The sequence below is a fragment of the Rattus norvegicus genome, chromosome 3, assembly GCF_036323735.1.
Source record: "Rattus norvegicus strain BN/NHsdMcwi chromosome 3, GRCr8, whole genome shotgun sequence".
Lineage (NCBI taxonomy): Eukaryota > Metazoa > Chordata > Mammalia > Rodentia > Muridae > Rattus > Rattus norvegicus.
This window is the reverse complement of record NC_086021.1, coordinates 98,148,842-98,166,174: the sequence shown is the minus strand read 5'-3', so window position 1 is coordinate 98,166,174 and position 17,333 is coordinate 98,148,842. Positions and strand designations below refer to the sequence as shown.

At 42.2% G+C, this 17,333-nt stretch overlaps 1 protein-coding gene across 13 annotated transcripts in view; it reads right to left on the bottom strand.

The window, feature by feature from the left end:
* The window catches only part of Ambra1 (autophagy and beclin 1 regulator 1), a 189,251-nt gene extending 179,702 nt beyond the window's left edge, over positions 1-9,549 (bottom strand). For 9 of the 13 annotated variants that reach the window (XM_008762030.4, XM_063284451.1, XM_008762032.4 and 6 more), the window contains exon 1: positions 9,304-9,443. The gene's annotated coding sequence lies outside the window, so the exon portion shown is untranslated. 13 annotated transcript variants of the gene reach the window in all.
* Positions 9,550-17,333: the final 7,784 nt, after the last annotated feature.

Genomic DNA, 17,333 nt, shown 5'->3' with positions numbered 1-17,333 from the left:
AATGGGACCCGATGCACTTTTCTGGTAGGTCTGAAGACAGAGACAGTGTACTACTCATATACATAAAATTCTAAAAAAAAAAATCATTAGGGTTTTTTAATGACAGAGTGGGACTGTTAAACAGACAAGCTAAAAATGATTTGAGTAACCAACAATTTATAAAAGTAATAGAAAACTAACTCTAATAGGATTCTTAGTCCTTACCATTGTGTGACAAACACATTCATTATTCCAATTTACCTGAGTTAATTTCATAGCTGACTATCCCCTAAATATTTTTTTCACTCATTTAATCACCTTCGTCTAAATTCTTCGGCTTGAATTAGTTCAAACAGCAAAGTTCAAATGCTTGCTTAAATGTTTTCTACCTGAATGTTCTATTCTAAAATAGCTTTGGCCTGTTTTGCTACAATGTCTCACAAAAATTTGTAGTCTTTCTTATATTTAGAACTGTGTTTCTGATACTGTTACTTTCTAGGCTTCCTTTACCCATTAAAGACTCACCCTTTGATTAACTGAAGGGTTCTGGGGGAAGGAAACAGAAGATTCACAGTTGTACCTCCCTGTTCCCTGTGGAAGTTTTCTCAAAACTCCAACACTTCAAACTAAGCATCGATATTTTTCCTCCTCCACCTCTTCTTCCTCCTCTTCTCCCTCCTCCTCCTCCTCCTCCTGCTGCTGCTGCTGCTCTGACAGCATCTTATTCCGTAGCCCTGGCTAACCTGAACCTCAGTATATAGCCCTGGCTGAACTGAAACTCACAGGGATCCACCTCTGCCTTCCAGGCCTAGGATTAAATTTATTTGCCATCATGTCTGGACTATTTGTTCTTCTATCGAAGGACACATATAAACTTTGATAGTACTAATGATGAAAACCACTAGCACATATCAAATTATTGGAAGTATTCTACACAATAATTTATTTCTCACAACTCTATATTTTAACAGATGGAGAAATTGGAAGGTTAAGTAACTTTCCTTGAGAGCTAGTAAGCACTGGTTTTGGGATTTATAACCAGGCTACCTAGTTACTGAAGCAGTAACAGCTACTAAGAGTTTGGGCTGGATGTGGTGGTACACAGCACTTGGGAAGGGGAAAAAAGTTTGGAAGAGGTATGTTTTCTTTTGATAGAACAGAGAGCTTTGCCTAGCCCAGCCTAGACTTGCTCATGTAGGCAAGGACGACCTTGAACTCCTGACCCTCCTGCCTCCACCATCTAACTGCTGGGATCACAGTCATGTACCACTACACCTGTCATTGGCAAGTGACTTTCCTCTGGTCAACTAGACTGAAAATCTCCAGTTTGCTTCTCAAACACCATGTGCACTGCAGTCAGGGAGAACATAATCAGCAAGGCAGAATAAACAAGTCACAAAAAGTAAAATTTCCTGGGTGTGTCTTGAAAATAGAAATACAATTTCAATAAGCAACAGTAAAAACAATCTTTGCAAATGTTTCTAATTTTTTGTCAGAAAGAACCCAAACAAGATCATGATATTTTACACATACTCAACAATGGTCTAAGCTCTCCTTCTCTCAATGTCTATTAAATCTAATCTAAGACTGATTGCATGCTTCAACTTAGTCTTTGACAAATGCACAACAGTCAACTTTTCTGCACTAAAATTCACTACATTCAACCTCTAAAGAATATGAAATTAAAAAAAAAACTAATGAAAACTATTTCAAGACACATTACAAGTAAAAAAGCTAAAGTCACAGTCAAGCATGCCAATGTCAAAACCAAGGTATTATACAAATAGTACATGTACCAATCTTAACTGTGTTAATCTTAACTTAATTTTCTATTGTAACCAGATGTCTTAGTGAGGGTTTCTATTCCTACACAAACATCATGACCAAGAAGCAAGTTGGAGAGGAAAGCGTTTATTCAGCTTACATTTCCACATTGCTATTCATCACCAAAGGAAGCCAGGACTGGAACTCAAACAGGTCAGGAAGCTGGAGCTGATGCAGAGGCCGTAGAGGGATGTTACTTACTGGCTTGCTTCCCCTGGCTTGCTCAGTTTGCTTTCTTATAGAACCCAAGACTACCAGCCCAGGGGTGGTACCACCCACAACTGGCTGTGCCCTCCCACCCTTGATCACTAATTGAGAAAATGCCTCACAGCAGGATCTCATGGAGGCTTTTCCTCATGGGAGGCTCCTTTCTGTGATAACTCCAGCTTGTGTCAAGTTGACACACAAAACCAGCCAGTACAATTGACCCTTCGTCAACTTGACACACAAACATATCACTATTAAGCCTCAACCTTACTTTCTTTTTCATCACCAAGATCTAAATAACTTTAAAAGTCCCATAGTCTTTACAAATTCTTACATATTAAAATTGCAATCCCTTTAAAATATCCAATCTCTTTTAAAATTCAAAGTCATTTTATAATTCAAAGTCTCTTAACTGTGGGCTCCACTAAAATACTTTCTTCAAGAGGGAAAAATATCAGCACACAGTCACAAAAGCAAAATCAAACTCTAACCAACCATTATCTAGGATCTACTCATAATCTTCTGAGCTCCTCCAAGGGCTTGGGTCACTTCTCCAGTTCTGCCCTTTGTAGCACACACCTTTTCTTCTTGGCTCCAGATGCCTGTTCTCCACTGCTGCTGCTGCTCTTGGTGGTCATCTCATGTTACTAGCATCTCCAAAACACAGCTGTCTTCCGATGCAACAAGGCTTCACCAATAGCCTCTCACAGGCTCTCTTCATGGTGCCAAGCCTCAACTCCTTTGCATGGCCCTTCCAATCCTGGGCTATCAACTGCAACTGAGGCTGCACCTCCATCAATGGCCTTCCATGGTCTCTCACAGTGCCAAGCCTCAACTGCTCTTCATGAGCCCTTCATGCCTTCAAAGCCAGTACCACCTGAGTGACTTTATTAAGTCCAGATGCAGCATGAGGCACAACCTTGGCTATCTCTGGAACACAGCTTCTTCGTGCTCTCAGAAAACACTTCCCGAAAGATTTCACCTAAATGATGCTGGTCTCTTCCTAATCACCACTAATTTCTTAGCTCCAACTGACCAGCATCAATAGTCCCAGTATTGCAAAGGTTTCGCTTTAATAGTTCTGGTATCTTGGTAATCACAGCTGATTTTTCAGCCCCAGCTAAACAAAACCACACAATCGTCACAATCAAAATAGTAACAGCCCTGGTAAGAGTCTTTAATCTTCCTTCTGAAATTTCACAAACCAGGCCTCCATCTTCTGCACTGTTCTCAACATTATCTTCCAAGCTCCTTCAGAACATCCCACAGAGCTCTTAACATCCCAATGGCTCTTCTAGCCCAAAGTTCCCAAGTCCTTCCACAGTCCTCCCCAAAACATGATCAGGTTCTCACAGGAATACCCCACTATGCTGGTACCAATATGTCTGAGTCAGGGTTTGTATTCCTACACAAACATCATGACCAAAAAGCAAGTTGGGGAGGAAAGGGTTTATTCAGCTTACACTTCCACATTGCTATTCATCACCAAAGCAAGTCAGGAAGCAGGAGCTGATGCAGAAATCATGGAGGGATGTTACTTACTGGCTTGTTTCCCCTGGTTTGCTCAGCTTGCTTTCTTATAGAACCCAAGACTACCAGCCCAGGGGTGGTTCCACCCACAATGGGCCCTCCCACCCTTAATCACTAATTGAGAAAATGCCTCACAGCTGGATTTCATGGAAACTTTTCCTCATGGGAGGCTCCTTTCTGTGATAACTCCAGCTTGTGTCAAGTTGACACACAAAACGAGCCAGTACAACAGGCATGATGGGGCAGCTTATAATCCTAGCACTTGGGAGGTTGAGATAGGAGGATCAGTTCAGCTTGGAAAACACAATAAGACCTATCTCAGAAAATGGGAGGGAAGGCGATGGCAGGAAAAGAATTTACAGAATTATGTCATGACAGTAGTCTTTCAGTGAGACAGATGCCATGAAAGGAACACCCAGGACCTACCTACCTACTTCCTCTTTATTGGTCTGTTTTCCACAGACAGTTTTGGCCTAAATTCCCACCCTTAACAGATTCCTTGCCAACTATACTCTCCACTGGAATAAACTTCACAAGGGTAGGAACGCTCCTATCAACTTCTGTATCATTGATCTACTCTAATAAGTTTTATATTTCTGAAAAATAGCAAAGTCTGAAAGGTGGCTGAAAGAAAAGTCACAACCAAAAAGTAGCTTGATGTGGGGCTGGGGTGTAGCTCAGCTGACAGGTCTTGCCTAGCAAACACAAAGCCTGATCTTCAGCATAACATAGGCCAGCTGGGTCTGCTCATGCTTATGATCCCAGTACTAAGAAGGCAGAAATAGGGGGCTGGAGAGATGGCTCAGCGGTTAAGAGCGCCTGACCGCTCTTCCAGAGGTCATGAGTTCAATTCCCAGCAACCACATGGTGGCTCACAACCATCTGTAAAGAGATCTGATGCCCTCTTCTGGTGTATCTGAAGACAGCTACAGTGTACTTATATATAATAAATAAATAAATCTTAAAAAAAAAAAAAAAAAAAAAGGCAGAAATAAGAGAATCAGGAATTCAAGGATAGTGTGGACTCAAATGCAAAATTAAAAGTTTACCTAGAGAAGTAGCTTATCAATTCTAAGAGCAAAAGAGACAGAGGACGAGTCAGGAGTCAGGAAGCAGTTAACCCTTACCTACAAACACAGAAGACTAACTACAAGGGCAGGGGAGGTACCCAAGTAAGTCTGCAGACTCCAAACCTTTCACTGCCAGTCCTACATGCACACTGGGAAGGCGAGAAAGAAGCACTCAATCGCCAATGCTCTACACACAGTAGCTCATCCTGGGCCTATGTTTGCTCATCTCTATCCTATACTCAGGTAACCACCACAAGGCTGCCTTGAAAAAAAGACTACTAACTTGAAAAACATCTAAGAAGTAATATTTGAACACTTTTTTAAAATTGTCTTTTATTTTTGTTAAAGAAACACAAGTTCGGGCTAGGGAGATGGCTCAGCGGTTAAGATCACTGACCTCTTCCAGAGGTCCTGAGTTCAATTTCCAGCACCCACATGGTGGCTCACAACCATCTGTAATAAGATCTGATGCCTTCTTCTGGTGTGTCTGAAGGCAGTGACAGTGGACAATGTACTTACATACATAACATTAATAAACTTAAAAAAAAAAGGAAACACAAGTTCATGAATGTAGATTTTTGTTTGTTTTTTACATTTGTTTACTGATGCAGATTGAAACAAACATGAAGGAGTAATGCCTAAACCAAGGACAGAGGCAGCATCTACCTCCAAACTTGCATTTCTACATGCACACTGGGAAAGCAAGAAGTCCTCCAATGAACCACCACTGCTCTATGTACTGTGTGAAGCTCATCCTGGGCTAGCTCAATCACAAAAAAAGAAAATAATTTCAAAAACTCAACCTATGATAGAGAGACTAAAAAAGAAAAAACATATATAAATTACAATCCCAAAATAAACAAAACAACAAAACTGTTAAGGAAAACTGTAACGTTACCCAAAGTATAGGGGCAGGCTGTTGTAGGGCACACTTCTGGACAAGCGAAGACATAACAAGAAACTGAAAGCCTTGAGCTTATGAGGAACTGGAGAAAGAAACATGGATTATGATGACTAAAAGCACTTCAGTTTGTTGTTCTTTTGGGTTGGTTTTGTTGGTTTTGTATGCTAAACCACAGGACAAAATATTTATATCCCATTCCAAAATAACTCTATCAAGACTGAGACCTATCTTTTTTGAAAGACCTTGATATCTTGATATATTAACACCACTTTATCTCTGTTTTGGTTTTTGGAGAGAGGGTTTCTGTGTGTAACCTTGACTGTCCTGGAACTCACTCTTTAGATTAGACTGGTCTCAAACTCACAGATCCATCTGCCTCTGTGTCACCAGCGCTCAGCAGCAACACTTTTTTTCCTAATTTATTTAAAAGTAAGATAGATAAGGAGGAAATAGAGTTAAACTGTCCATTCCTATTGATACTGAATAAAGTCTAAATAAAAATTTAATTCAGGGGGCTGGAGAGATGGCTCAGTGGTTAAGAGCACTGACTGCTCTTCCAGAGGTCCTGAGTTCAATTCCCAGCAACCACATGGTGGCTCACAGCCACCTGTAATGAGATCCGATGTCCTTTTCTGGTGTGTCTGAAGACAGCTACAGTGTATTCACATACATAAAATAAATAAATATTTTTTTTAAAAATGTAATTCAGCATTAATAAAGCAAGATAAAAAAAAATCACCAAAATAAAAGTCCTATAATTTCCCTCACGCACACTAAAAACATATTACAAATTATACAATATAAAAACATAAGCTTTGGGCTGGAGAGATGGCTCAGTGGTTAAGAGCACTAACTGCTCTTCCAAAGGTCCTGAGTTCAAATCCCAGCAACCATATGGTGGCTTACAACCATCTGTAATGAGATATGATGCCCTCTTCTGGTGTGTCTGAACAGCTACAGTGTACTTATATATAATAAATAAATAAATCTTTAAAAAAAAAGACAAAAAAAAACCCAAAACATAAGCTTTTCAGGGCTAGAGAAATAGCTCAGTGGTTAAGAGTATTGGAGGCTCTTCTAGAGGACCTGGATTCAACTCTCAGCACCCATATGGTGACTCACAATTGTCTGCAACTCCAGTTCCAGATCTGACACCCTCACACAGACATACATGCAGGTAAATAAATAAACATTAAAAAAAAAAGTTTTCCTCTTTTAGTTAAAAACAAAAAAGCAGTTTATTTCAGTAACTCTGGTCCAGCCACAATCCAGAAAACATTCAGAGGCTTTCGTCTTTTTTTTGTCTTGTGTTCATTTTTGTTGTTGTTTTTGTTTCTTGAGGCAGTCTCAGGATGTTAACTCTGGCTGACCTAGAACTCACAATCTTCCTACATCGGTCTCTGGGGTGTTGGAATTTAAAGTATGTACAGCCACAGCTATTTGAAGCTTATATCTCTTACTTATCCACAGGAACCATCTTAGCAAAATACAGAATGATTCAGTCATAATGTGAACATTTCTGAAATGCCAGGAGACGGCCCAAATTGACTTTGGTAATTCCCAAGATATAGCATCAAGTAGTGGTTCACACTGGTAATCCAGTACTTGAGGTAGGGGCAGGAAGATCAAAGAGCTCAAGGTCATCCTCAGCTGCACAGTCGATTTAAAGCTGGCCTGGAACACAAGAGGTCCACTCTGCCTCAAAAACTCCAAAACAACCATACACAAACCAAAAAAATATACGAAAATTAATCAAGCAAAACTTGTATGAATTATAAAGAAAAGTAGAGAAGCTTAAGAGTCTCATTCCTATAACCTCACCCACCACCAAGTTTATCTGTCTCAATTCAACTTAAACTTCTGCTGGTTCTTTCTTACAGAAACATTCAAAATGTTTCTAACCTTTTTCTTCATGACATATACAGCAATCACCATTTCTTATCTGTCACTCATTGGGAGTCACTAAGACACACTTACAACTATAAAGTCACAGCAGGCAATGTTACTTCTACCTCTACTTTCTTTGCTTTGGTATATTTTTTCCATAATAAAAGTTCTCTTCAAAGAAGATATAATTTTGGCCTAATTACCCAATCAAGAATCTACACACTTATAAAAAGTACCAAGGTCCTTATAACTAAGAAATTGCTTATGATCAAAAGATTTGATTTTCATGGACCATCAAAATGGCTCAGAAAATAAAATGGGATTACTGTCAAGCCAGATAACCTGAGTTCACTATAGACTAGGAGGAGAGAACAGACTCCTGAAAATTGTCCTCTGACAAACACATGCATGTATGGCATGCCCATGTGCAGACACACACACAAACAGGCAATCAACCAATCATTCAATCTATCACCTTCATTTAAATCTTGCCAATCTCAGGGGTAGATCTCTGTGACAGAGCATGTGTATGTGGCCATGGGTTCAAAATTCCCAGCACTACTAAAGAAGAGAAAGAATAATAAGCCTCACTAACCTTACACATACATTAAAGAAAAAATTAGAGAAACAATGTAAAATTCTATCATCTTTCCAAAGTTCATAAAGCATCTTAAAACTGTGTAGAAACAGAATTTCTTACGACCTTAAAGTCATTCTCCTATGAATTTTACATACTGTGGAAACTTATCCAACCTAGAATGACTAGGATCATGACACTTGATCAAACAGAATTAACAAAAACACTTGACCTTAAGACCTTGAGAAAGAAAAGAGAAACAGTGAAATTCACAAAAAGATTCATTTTCAATTTAACTAAGTTTGAATAGTTTCTACACAGACTTTTGAACTCTTAATAAAATGACTAAACTACTAACCAAATACAAAAAAAAAAAGTTTCAAAAGAGTCTCCTTAGACTCCCTCTAGATACCTCCTAGAAAAGACCTTCCCAAGAACCTAAGTTCAAAGTCTTAACCATCTTCCATCTTGCACTAAGTACTTAATCCCATAGCAGAAAAGAGTTAGAGTAAGCTGAAGAGTGGAATCAGTATTAATCAGAAGTAAAGTGGAAGTAAACAAAATTATTTATGAGAAAACAAAAACAAACTATCCTTACTACTTTTGCTAAAATACAAATTTCGAAAAGACAAATCCAGTCAAAAAATATTCCTTGCTCCCTTAATGTCTGAAGCCTCCAGTAACACAATAAATGTTTCTTAAGAAAGAAGAGTTCCAAGTAGTCAAATGAGAAATCACTGTTAAGTTAAAAGTGACCAGTAAAATGGGAGAAAGAGAAGGGTCAACTGTTAAAGACAAAAACAAACAGCATATTTAATGCTCTGTCGGGGTCATAGGGAAAAGTCAGGTCCCATACCTCAGCCTCAGTTTCCCTACTCCAAAAGAATAGAACCTGACATTTCGTTCCAAGGAGCTGGAGGGCCTAGTTTCAAGAGCCTCCACCAACTCAAAGGGCACTCCGAGGCTAGCCTCAGCGTGGGTCACCAGTGCAACTGAGGAATGACGTCCGGAACATGAGTTGCAGGAAAGGAGAGAGAGAATTGGGTCTAAGAGAGCCAAGCTCCCACAATCTAGGGGTGACGACACGAGTCCAGGACCAGACATCCCCTCTCTACAGAACCCGGCCAATAGCTTCAGCATCTCTCCCTCCTTCCGGCTTCTCCCTCAGTTCCGGGCAGCCCTCCGGCCGCGCCCCCAGGCGCAACCCCCTTCACGACGCGCGCCCCGACGGGCCGCGCGCTCGCCCACCGGCCGGCGCCAAGGTCTCCTCCTGCCTTCGGCGGAAGGATGCCGGACCGGGCCTCCCAGGCTCCTCCCGGGCCTACCTGCGAGGCGAGTGAGAGCTTGGCCGGAAGGCCAACGAGCGCACGGAGCCACGGACGGAAGGCGGGGAGAGGCTGAAGGAAGCGAGGGGCCCGCTCGACCGACCAGCGGAAGAAAGCGGCCAGAGCCCGGGGTCTCCCGGATAACTCAGTCCAGGACCTGGCACCGCCGCCGCCGCTCTGGAGACATCAACCTAGAAGACGCTGCAAAAGATCATCGAACACACGAACGCCCAGACATCAAAGGAAGAGCGCCCAAGCAATCGTTCAAGGAACTGCAGCCGAGTGCCGAAACATTGCTCAGCTCCTGCTGCAAGTCCCGCTGCCTTCCTAGGCATAAATAAACAAATTCAGATCATAAGCTAAAGCATAGAGTAGGCTGGGTTTCTGCCATTTTCTCTTGGTGACCGAGTGTTGAAGTAATTTAGAGAACTAAATTTCGGAGACAGCAAGCACGGTTGTAATCCCAGGAATTTAGGAAGAGGAGGCATTTGGAGGATATGGAGTTCAAAGTCATACTCAGTTAAGAGCAAGGCCAACCTGGACTATATGAGACCTTGTCTTAAGTGAAAAAGGAATTAGTCTTTTGTGAACACGTTGATTGAAGATAAATCATACTAGAATAAAGCTCTCCTTAATAGTTCAACGATTGCCCTACACTTACAGACTTCTTACACTACTTGTCCCAGTTGAACAAATGACTTCGCTTCTTTTGATTCTTGATTTCCTCTCAGAGCTGAAGAAAACGGAATAATCTCTATGAATGCCCCAGTTCAATCCAGGAGAACATAGAACAGCTTAAGGTGGGAGGGGAAAGTTCCTGTACCTTGTTTTTAAATTTTTATGATTTGACTTAGTTTGTTTTGCCAGACAAGGTTTCTCTGTGTACCCTTGGCTATCCTGGAACTGGTTCTGTAGACCAGGCTGGCCTCCAGCTCACCCAGATCTGCCTGCCTCTGCCTCTGGAGTGCTGGGATTAAAGGTGAGCACCACAACCTCCCAGCCTGTTCTTTTCTTTTTCTCACTTCTCTCTCTCTCTTTTTTTTTTCTTCCAAAGATCTAAAGCCACAGTCCACAAATGTGCTTTTAATTAGCTAAGTAGCTAGTTAGTTAACTAATTAGTTTTTAGAGACAGGATTTCATGTAACCCACACACTGGTCTTGAACTCTATGTAGCCAAGAATGACTTTGAAACTCTGATGTGCTTGTCTTCATGTTCCAAATTTGGAGTGTGCCTGAGGGATTGTGAGAGGTTGAGGTGGGGGCTCACACTCTGTAGCCTGGCTTGCTTGGAACTCACTATGTAGCCCAAACTGAGCTCAAGCTCACAGCCATCCTTTTGCCTCCGAGTCCTGGAATTATAAGTAACCATGCCTGAGGGGTTTTTGTTTGTTTGTTTGTTTGTTTGTTTTTAACAGAATCTCACTAGGTAATCCATATTACTTCAAACCCTATCTTCCTCCCTCTGCCTCCCACTTGTTGGAATTACAGGCATTTACCGACATACTTGATTTGTAGCTGATCCTAACAACTGCACTGGCCAGACTCCATTCTGTACAATCAATATGATATTTCTAAATATTTTCCATGTGATAGGTATTTGCTACTCTTCAGAAAAGGCAATTACCTAATTATGATTAGGTCTTCTTAGACATAAGCAAACAAAAATGATACTGTATGTCTTTAATCCCAACTTTCTGGAGGCTGAGGCGAGGGAGGTTGCAATATTAGTGTTTGAGACTAGCCTTGGCAAAAAAAAAATTGAAGAAACAAATAAACAAACAAACAAACAAACAAAAAAAGAGACATTCATGCTAGCTCATGCTTTTAATCCCAGCACTTGGCACTTAAGAAGCATAAGCAAACAGATTTCTGTTGTTCAAGAGGCCATCCTGATCAACACAGAGAGTTCTAGGACAGCTAGGACTACATTGTGAGACCCTGCCCCTCCCACCCCCAAAAAAGACAAAATAGTCCAAACCTGAAAAAAATACAGGTTTATTTGTCTGCTATATAAGAAATCCAAAGCAGGCTGGAGAGCTGGCTCAGCAGTTAAGAGCACTGACTGCTCTTCCAGAGGGTGAGTTCAATTCCTAGCAACCACGTGGTAGCTCACAACCATCTGTCATGGGATCCGATGCCCTCTTCTGGTTTGTCTGAAGACAGCAACACTGTACTCATACATAAAATAATCTTTAAAAGCAAAGAAATCCAAGAGTAAGTCAGGCTACATTCAACGTCAAGGACTAGGTTTCTTCTTAGTGCCTTTCTCTATTCAACAAATGGCTTTTATCTATTTCCAAATAGTTGCTGAAGACCAGATTTTATGTCCATATTCCCCTCCCCAGCCCAGTAACCATATCCCAGCCACCAAAGCTGAAAAGAGCCAAACTAAATCTCCACGTTGTAGGGCACATCATAGGACTCCCCGGTTATACTCTGAAACTAATCCATTTGAGGTAGAGCTGGCCCACGGGCATTTCTGCCATGGCCATCCTTCCCCATGGGCCATGTTCTTGTTATGGTGCCATTTGCTTTGTTCCTGCTGTGGGTGATGAGACATGTCACTGAGATGCTACTCCCTTAGAGGTGGAGCATTTATGGGAGAATCACTGAATTACTTTTTCTCTATATAAAAATGTAATACCTGGGGTTGGGGATTTAGCTCAGTGGTAGAGCGCTTGCCTAGGAAGCGCAAGGCCCTGGGTTCGGTCCCCAGCTCCGGAAAAAAAAAAAAAAAGAAACAAAAAAAAAAAATGTAATACCTGACTCCTTTTTTTTTTTTTTTTTTGGTTCTTTTTTTCGGAGCTGGGGACCGAACCCAGGGCCTTGCGCTTCCTAGGTAAGTGCTCTACCACTGAGCTAAATCCCCAGCCCCCTGACTCCTTGATAAAAGGGGAGCTACTACATGAGTCTAGGAGTGCATAGCCCCCTGAAATGGCTGACAGAGTAGAGAATATATTACAGTGTCTGCAACACCTGAGATGGGATTGTCAACATTAGGGCATCAGTTATGTGAATTTTGCCCAAGACATGCAACTGAGGCTCAGCTATCTCTTCAGAAAGAAGGTGCCCACATGAGGACACCAGAATTATCAGAAAAATGAAGAAGAGCCAGCTATGGCAGTGATTGCCTTTGACCTCAGCACCAGGCAGGCAGATCTGAGTATGAGGCCATCTTAGTCACATACTGAGTTCCAGACCAGCCAGGGCTACATAGTACTGAGTACCAGTTTTGTTTTGTTTTGTTTAATGTTCTTGGAAGAAAGTGGGTGAAAATGATGAGGTAGAGTTATCAGTTTGTTGGGGTTCTGTTTGTTTGTTTGGTTGGTTTGCTTTGGTTTTCTCGAAACAGGGTTTACTCTGTGTAGCCCTGGCTGTCCTGGAACTCACTCTGTAGACCACTCTGGTCTCGAACTCAGAGACCACCTGCCTCTTCCTCCTAAATGCTGGGATCAAAAGCAAGTGCCACCACTGCAAGTTTTGTGTAAGTTTTTTCGTGTAAGTTTTGTGTAAGTGTGTTGTTTCTCACATAAAGGAAAGAGTACAAATTAGAATCTCTTCTAGGATCTGAAAATTTGGAACCCATAGAAATTATTGGACCGTGGGGGGAGGGAGAGGTAGAAGTAACAGAAAATCCTCGTGGGACCCAATATTTAATACAGAGGAAATGAAAAGGTGAATCAGCATGCAGACATGAGCCTGGCATAATCAGGAACTGCCAGAGTTGGGGAACTTTTTTTTTTCTTTTTTTCTTTATTAACTTGAGTATTTCTTATTTACATTTAGATTGTTATTCCCTTTCCGGGTTTCCTTCTCTATGGGTGTTCCCCTCCCCATCCTCCCCCCATTACCGCCCTCCCCCCAACAATCACGTTCACTGGGGGTTCAGTCTTAGAAGGACCAAGGGGTTCCCCTTCCACTGGTGCTCTTACTAGGCTATTCATGTTGGGGAACTTTTTGAATTGTGAGAGTGTGTGTGTGTGTGTGTGTGTGTGTGTGTGTGTGTGTACACCACGTGCTCGCAGGACCCCAAGGAGTCCAGAAAATGATCTTGAAATCCCCTGGAGCTGCTGTAGTTACTGATGACTCTGAACCTTCTGATGCGGATGCTGGAAATGGAAGTCTAGTCCTCTCTCTCTCTCTCTCTCTCTCTCTCTCTCTCTCTCTCTCGATAGACTTTATTTCTTAATTGTGTGTATGTGTGTGCTGAGTGAGGGTATGTATAAATGACTGCAGGTGCATGAAGAAGTCAAAGGTGTTGGATCTGCAGGAGCTGGAATTACATAGAAAAAATGTATCTGAGTGAGCTGAGGAGCAAGGGAGTGTCATTCCTCCACGTTGCTGCTTCAAGCCCTGTCTTGACTTCTGCCTTAGCTTCCATTCATGATAGAATGTAACCTGTAAGATGAAATAAATCCTTTTCCAGGTTGTTTCTGGTCATGGCGTTTATCACAGCAATAGAAAAGTAAACTAGAAACACCAAGAAAGAAAGAGAGGAGGGAGGGAGAAAGAGAGGCTAATTCAGGGGGAGGGGTGGCAGCTCGAGGGTTACGGGGCAGGGTAAAAGAGAGAGAGAGAGAGAGAGAGAGAGAGGGGCTAATTCAGCAGGGAATCGGGCTTCAGTGGTTTTTCTGGGCTTGTGGATGGAACATGATTTTTGTTTGTTGTTTGGTTTTTTGGTTTGGTTTGGTTTGGTTTTGGTTTTTTGGTTTTTGGCGACAGGGTTTCTCTGGGTAGCCCTGGCTATCCTAGAACTCACTCTGTAGACTAGGCTGGCCTCAAACTCACAGAGATTCACCTGACTCTGCCTCTCAAGTGCTGGGACTAAAGGTAGCATGAGCTATCATGCTTTATAGAGTGGGAGATGCTTGTGTTCAAAAAGTGCTAAAGTAGTCAAGAGATGCTAAGGGGGAAAAAGGCTGATAGAAGAGTGTCCTGCTTAGTTTGGTTTTTGTTTGTTTGTTTTTGGTCAAATTGACACAAGCTAAAATTGTTTAATTAAAAAAAATGACTCCATCAAAGTATCCTGTAGGGCATTTACTTAATGTTTGCTGTGGGAGGGTCCATCCCTCCCTGAACAGGTGGTCCTGGGTGGCATAAGAAAGCAGGCTGAGCCGGGCAGTGGTGGCCTTTAATCCCAGCACTTAGGAGGCAGAGGCAGGAAGATCTTTAAGTTTGAGGTTAGCCTGGTCTACAAAGCAAGTTCCAGGACAGCCAGGGCTACACCGAGAAACCCAGCAAGCCAAGCCAGTATGAGTCTGCAACCTTCCTTCATAGCCTCTGTTTCAGTTCCTGCCTCCAGGTTCCTGCCCGACTTACTTAGATGGACTGTGTTTGGAATGGAGGCTGAAATAAACCTTGTCATCCCCGAGTTACTTTTGACCATGGTGTTTTATCACAGCAATAGAAACTTAACTAGGACAAGGAACTGCCCTAAAACAAATGTGGCAAGATTTGTGTAGAGCCAGAGTTTGTAGGGGGAAAAATTGATACCAGATTCAGTGCTTATGAGTCTCTGGAAGGCTTCCAAGTCCAAACAACAGGGCTGACAGATGTAGAGAAAAGCAGAGCAATACAGGTGACAGTAAGCTTGTCCAAAGATGAAAGTCACCACGTCAAAGTGTCCTGAGCACATTATTCCTCTAACCCTCCTAAGAGCCAGTGGCACGACAGCAAACAGACCAGAGGCAGTCTGTCGCTGGATATGTATCAGCGGGTACTGCTCCTTAGGTGGAGGAAGAAAGAGACTTGTTCAGTGCCATAACTGCCCATACATTGCCCATGTCTTATAAATAATCTCAAACTTGTTGGCTCACCAAACTAGGCTTGGATAGAATCGTTTCTTTGTTCTGTTCTGATACTTTAACAGCATATGGGGTCAAATAGACACTGGTTCATATCTCCCTAGAAAAGTCACATCACACCTAACTGTAAGAAAAACTGGGACTTGGTCTTTATCCTGGGTAGCTATGTGACCTCTATAAGTCAGGGACAAATTGATACATACTAGGTAACAACTCAATAGGCAAGCTGTCACATTCTAGGGTCTAGTGACAAATGGGCAAATAGTTTTCCTCTGTTGTCCCTTCTCAGCTTTTGAAAAGCTTCCTTCACAGGGAGGCTTTTGGGGTATGGGGTTTAGATCTAGAATTTTTATTCAGATCTGACCCGAACAACTACAGTATTTGAAACCCTGACACAGTGAAAGAGAGCTAAAGACACTAATAGCAAGAGTACAAGAATTTCAAGGCCAGTCTCTGGCTGCTATCGGGAGAGAGGCCACCTCCATATCTGCAAATGTACAGTGGATGGTCACTTGCAACTGCTCCTATGTCCCTCCCAATCAAGAGGAATAAGCAGACTTATAGCACTGGGGCCACTAATGTGAAGGCCCACAACGCCTTCAGCTGATTCACCAGGATTAGAGCCTGTGGCCAAGGGCAAAGAGGTCACAGCAGTCGCAAAACAGAGATCTGGTCAGCAAAAACCAGTCACTTCTTAAGTCAGGACCATCATCAGCAAAAATGCTCAGGCCACCCTCAGCAGCAGCAGGCACATGATCTGAATCAGGCTCCACTCTGATTTGTGAGTGGAGGCAATCTGCAGTGCCAGTGCCATCCTGGGAAGCCAGAAGCCTGTGGTGATGTAGAGGAAACAGACCTGACCCACCAAGAGCTCCAGAGACCCACCCCCCAGAAGCAATCAAGAGTCCACTGACAAATTTTTTTTCAAAAGTATAAGAAGTTTTCAGTTTTTTTTAAATTTTTTATTTATTCATTTATTATATATAAGTACATTGTAGCTGTCTTCAGATACACCAGAAGAGGGCATCAGATCTCTTTTACAGATGGTTGTGAGCCACCATGTGGTTGCTGGGAATTGAACTCATGACCTCTGGAAGAGCAGTCGGGTGCTCTTAACCGCTGAGCCATCTCTCCAGCCCAGTTTTCAGTTTTTTTAAATATGGAAGCTTTGGAGACAGAGTCTTATGATTTCCAAACTGGCTTAAGTAGACAAGGCTGACCTTGAACTTTTGATCCTCCTGCCTCTACCTTCCCAGTGCTATATGACAGGTCTCTGAAGTGCTAGGAACTGAGCCCAATCCTTTATGCATGTTAGGCAAGCACTCTACCAACAAAGTTACAACCCCAGAACCCTGCAGGCACACATGTAAAATTATCATCTACAAATGGAAATACTTGAAAAACTGAGGCTAGACTACTTTGTGAGACCTCGAGACAGATGATTTATGAACAGGAATGTTGTGTCAGGATATAGTGCTTGCTTGGTTATACATAAGCCCCTTTCTTCTACGCCTAGAGAAAGAAAAGGCTTCATCCACAGAGGTCTACCAGTTTCCTTTGCAGAAGCTCGTCTGAATGTGAATTAAGCTTCATTTTGACAGTGAACAACTGACTGCTTGTTCTTACAGAGAAGTTGATCAGAATCAGACTGAACAACAGAGATCCAGAGTTGAAATCCTCAAACCTGTAGGATTCTTCTCACACTGGAGGATGGATTCCTAACAAGAAAGCGGATGAGTAGAAGTTGAGACCAGCCTCGGTGTGCTGTCCTGCATGCCAGCATGGGCATGCAACAGCTCCCTGTTGGGATGGTTCCTGGTTTTTGTGTTTTTGAAGGTTCTCTTTTTAGAGAGAATCCCTTGAAGGTGGGGTACTGGTCCCCCTGAATTTCTTCCTCTTATAATGATCAGTTGGACACAGGACTTTCAGTGCTGAAGCTGTGACAGCTCTGAGAAAACCAGGATAGTTTGTCATCCTAAGAACAGACCTTATCCCTGTCAATCACACAGAATTTAGAAAGACTAAACAAGGAAAAACGGACTGGAGAATGTTAATTTTGAATCTCTCATCTCTTATACATACAATTTTGTAGAATCTTGGTAGAATCTAGAAAATAAAACAGGCCCAAGCACGTGGACACACACAGGGGTAATGTCTTTCAGTTTCTTTTCTTTTTCCCAGCATTTGGAAGGCAAGAGGGTGGCAAGTTTGAGGCTAAACTGGGCT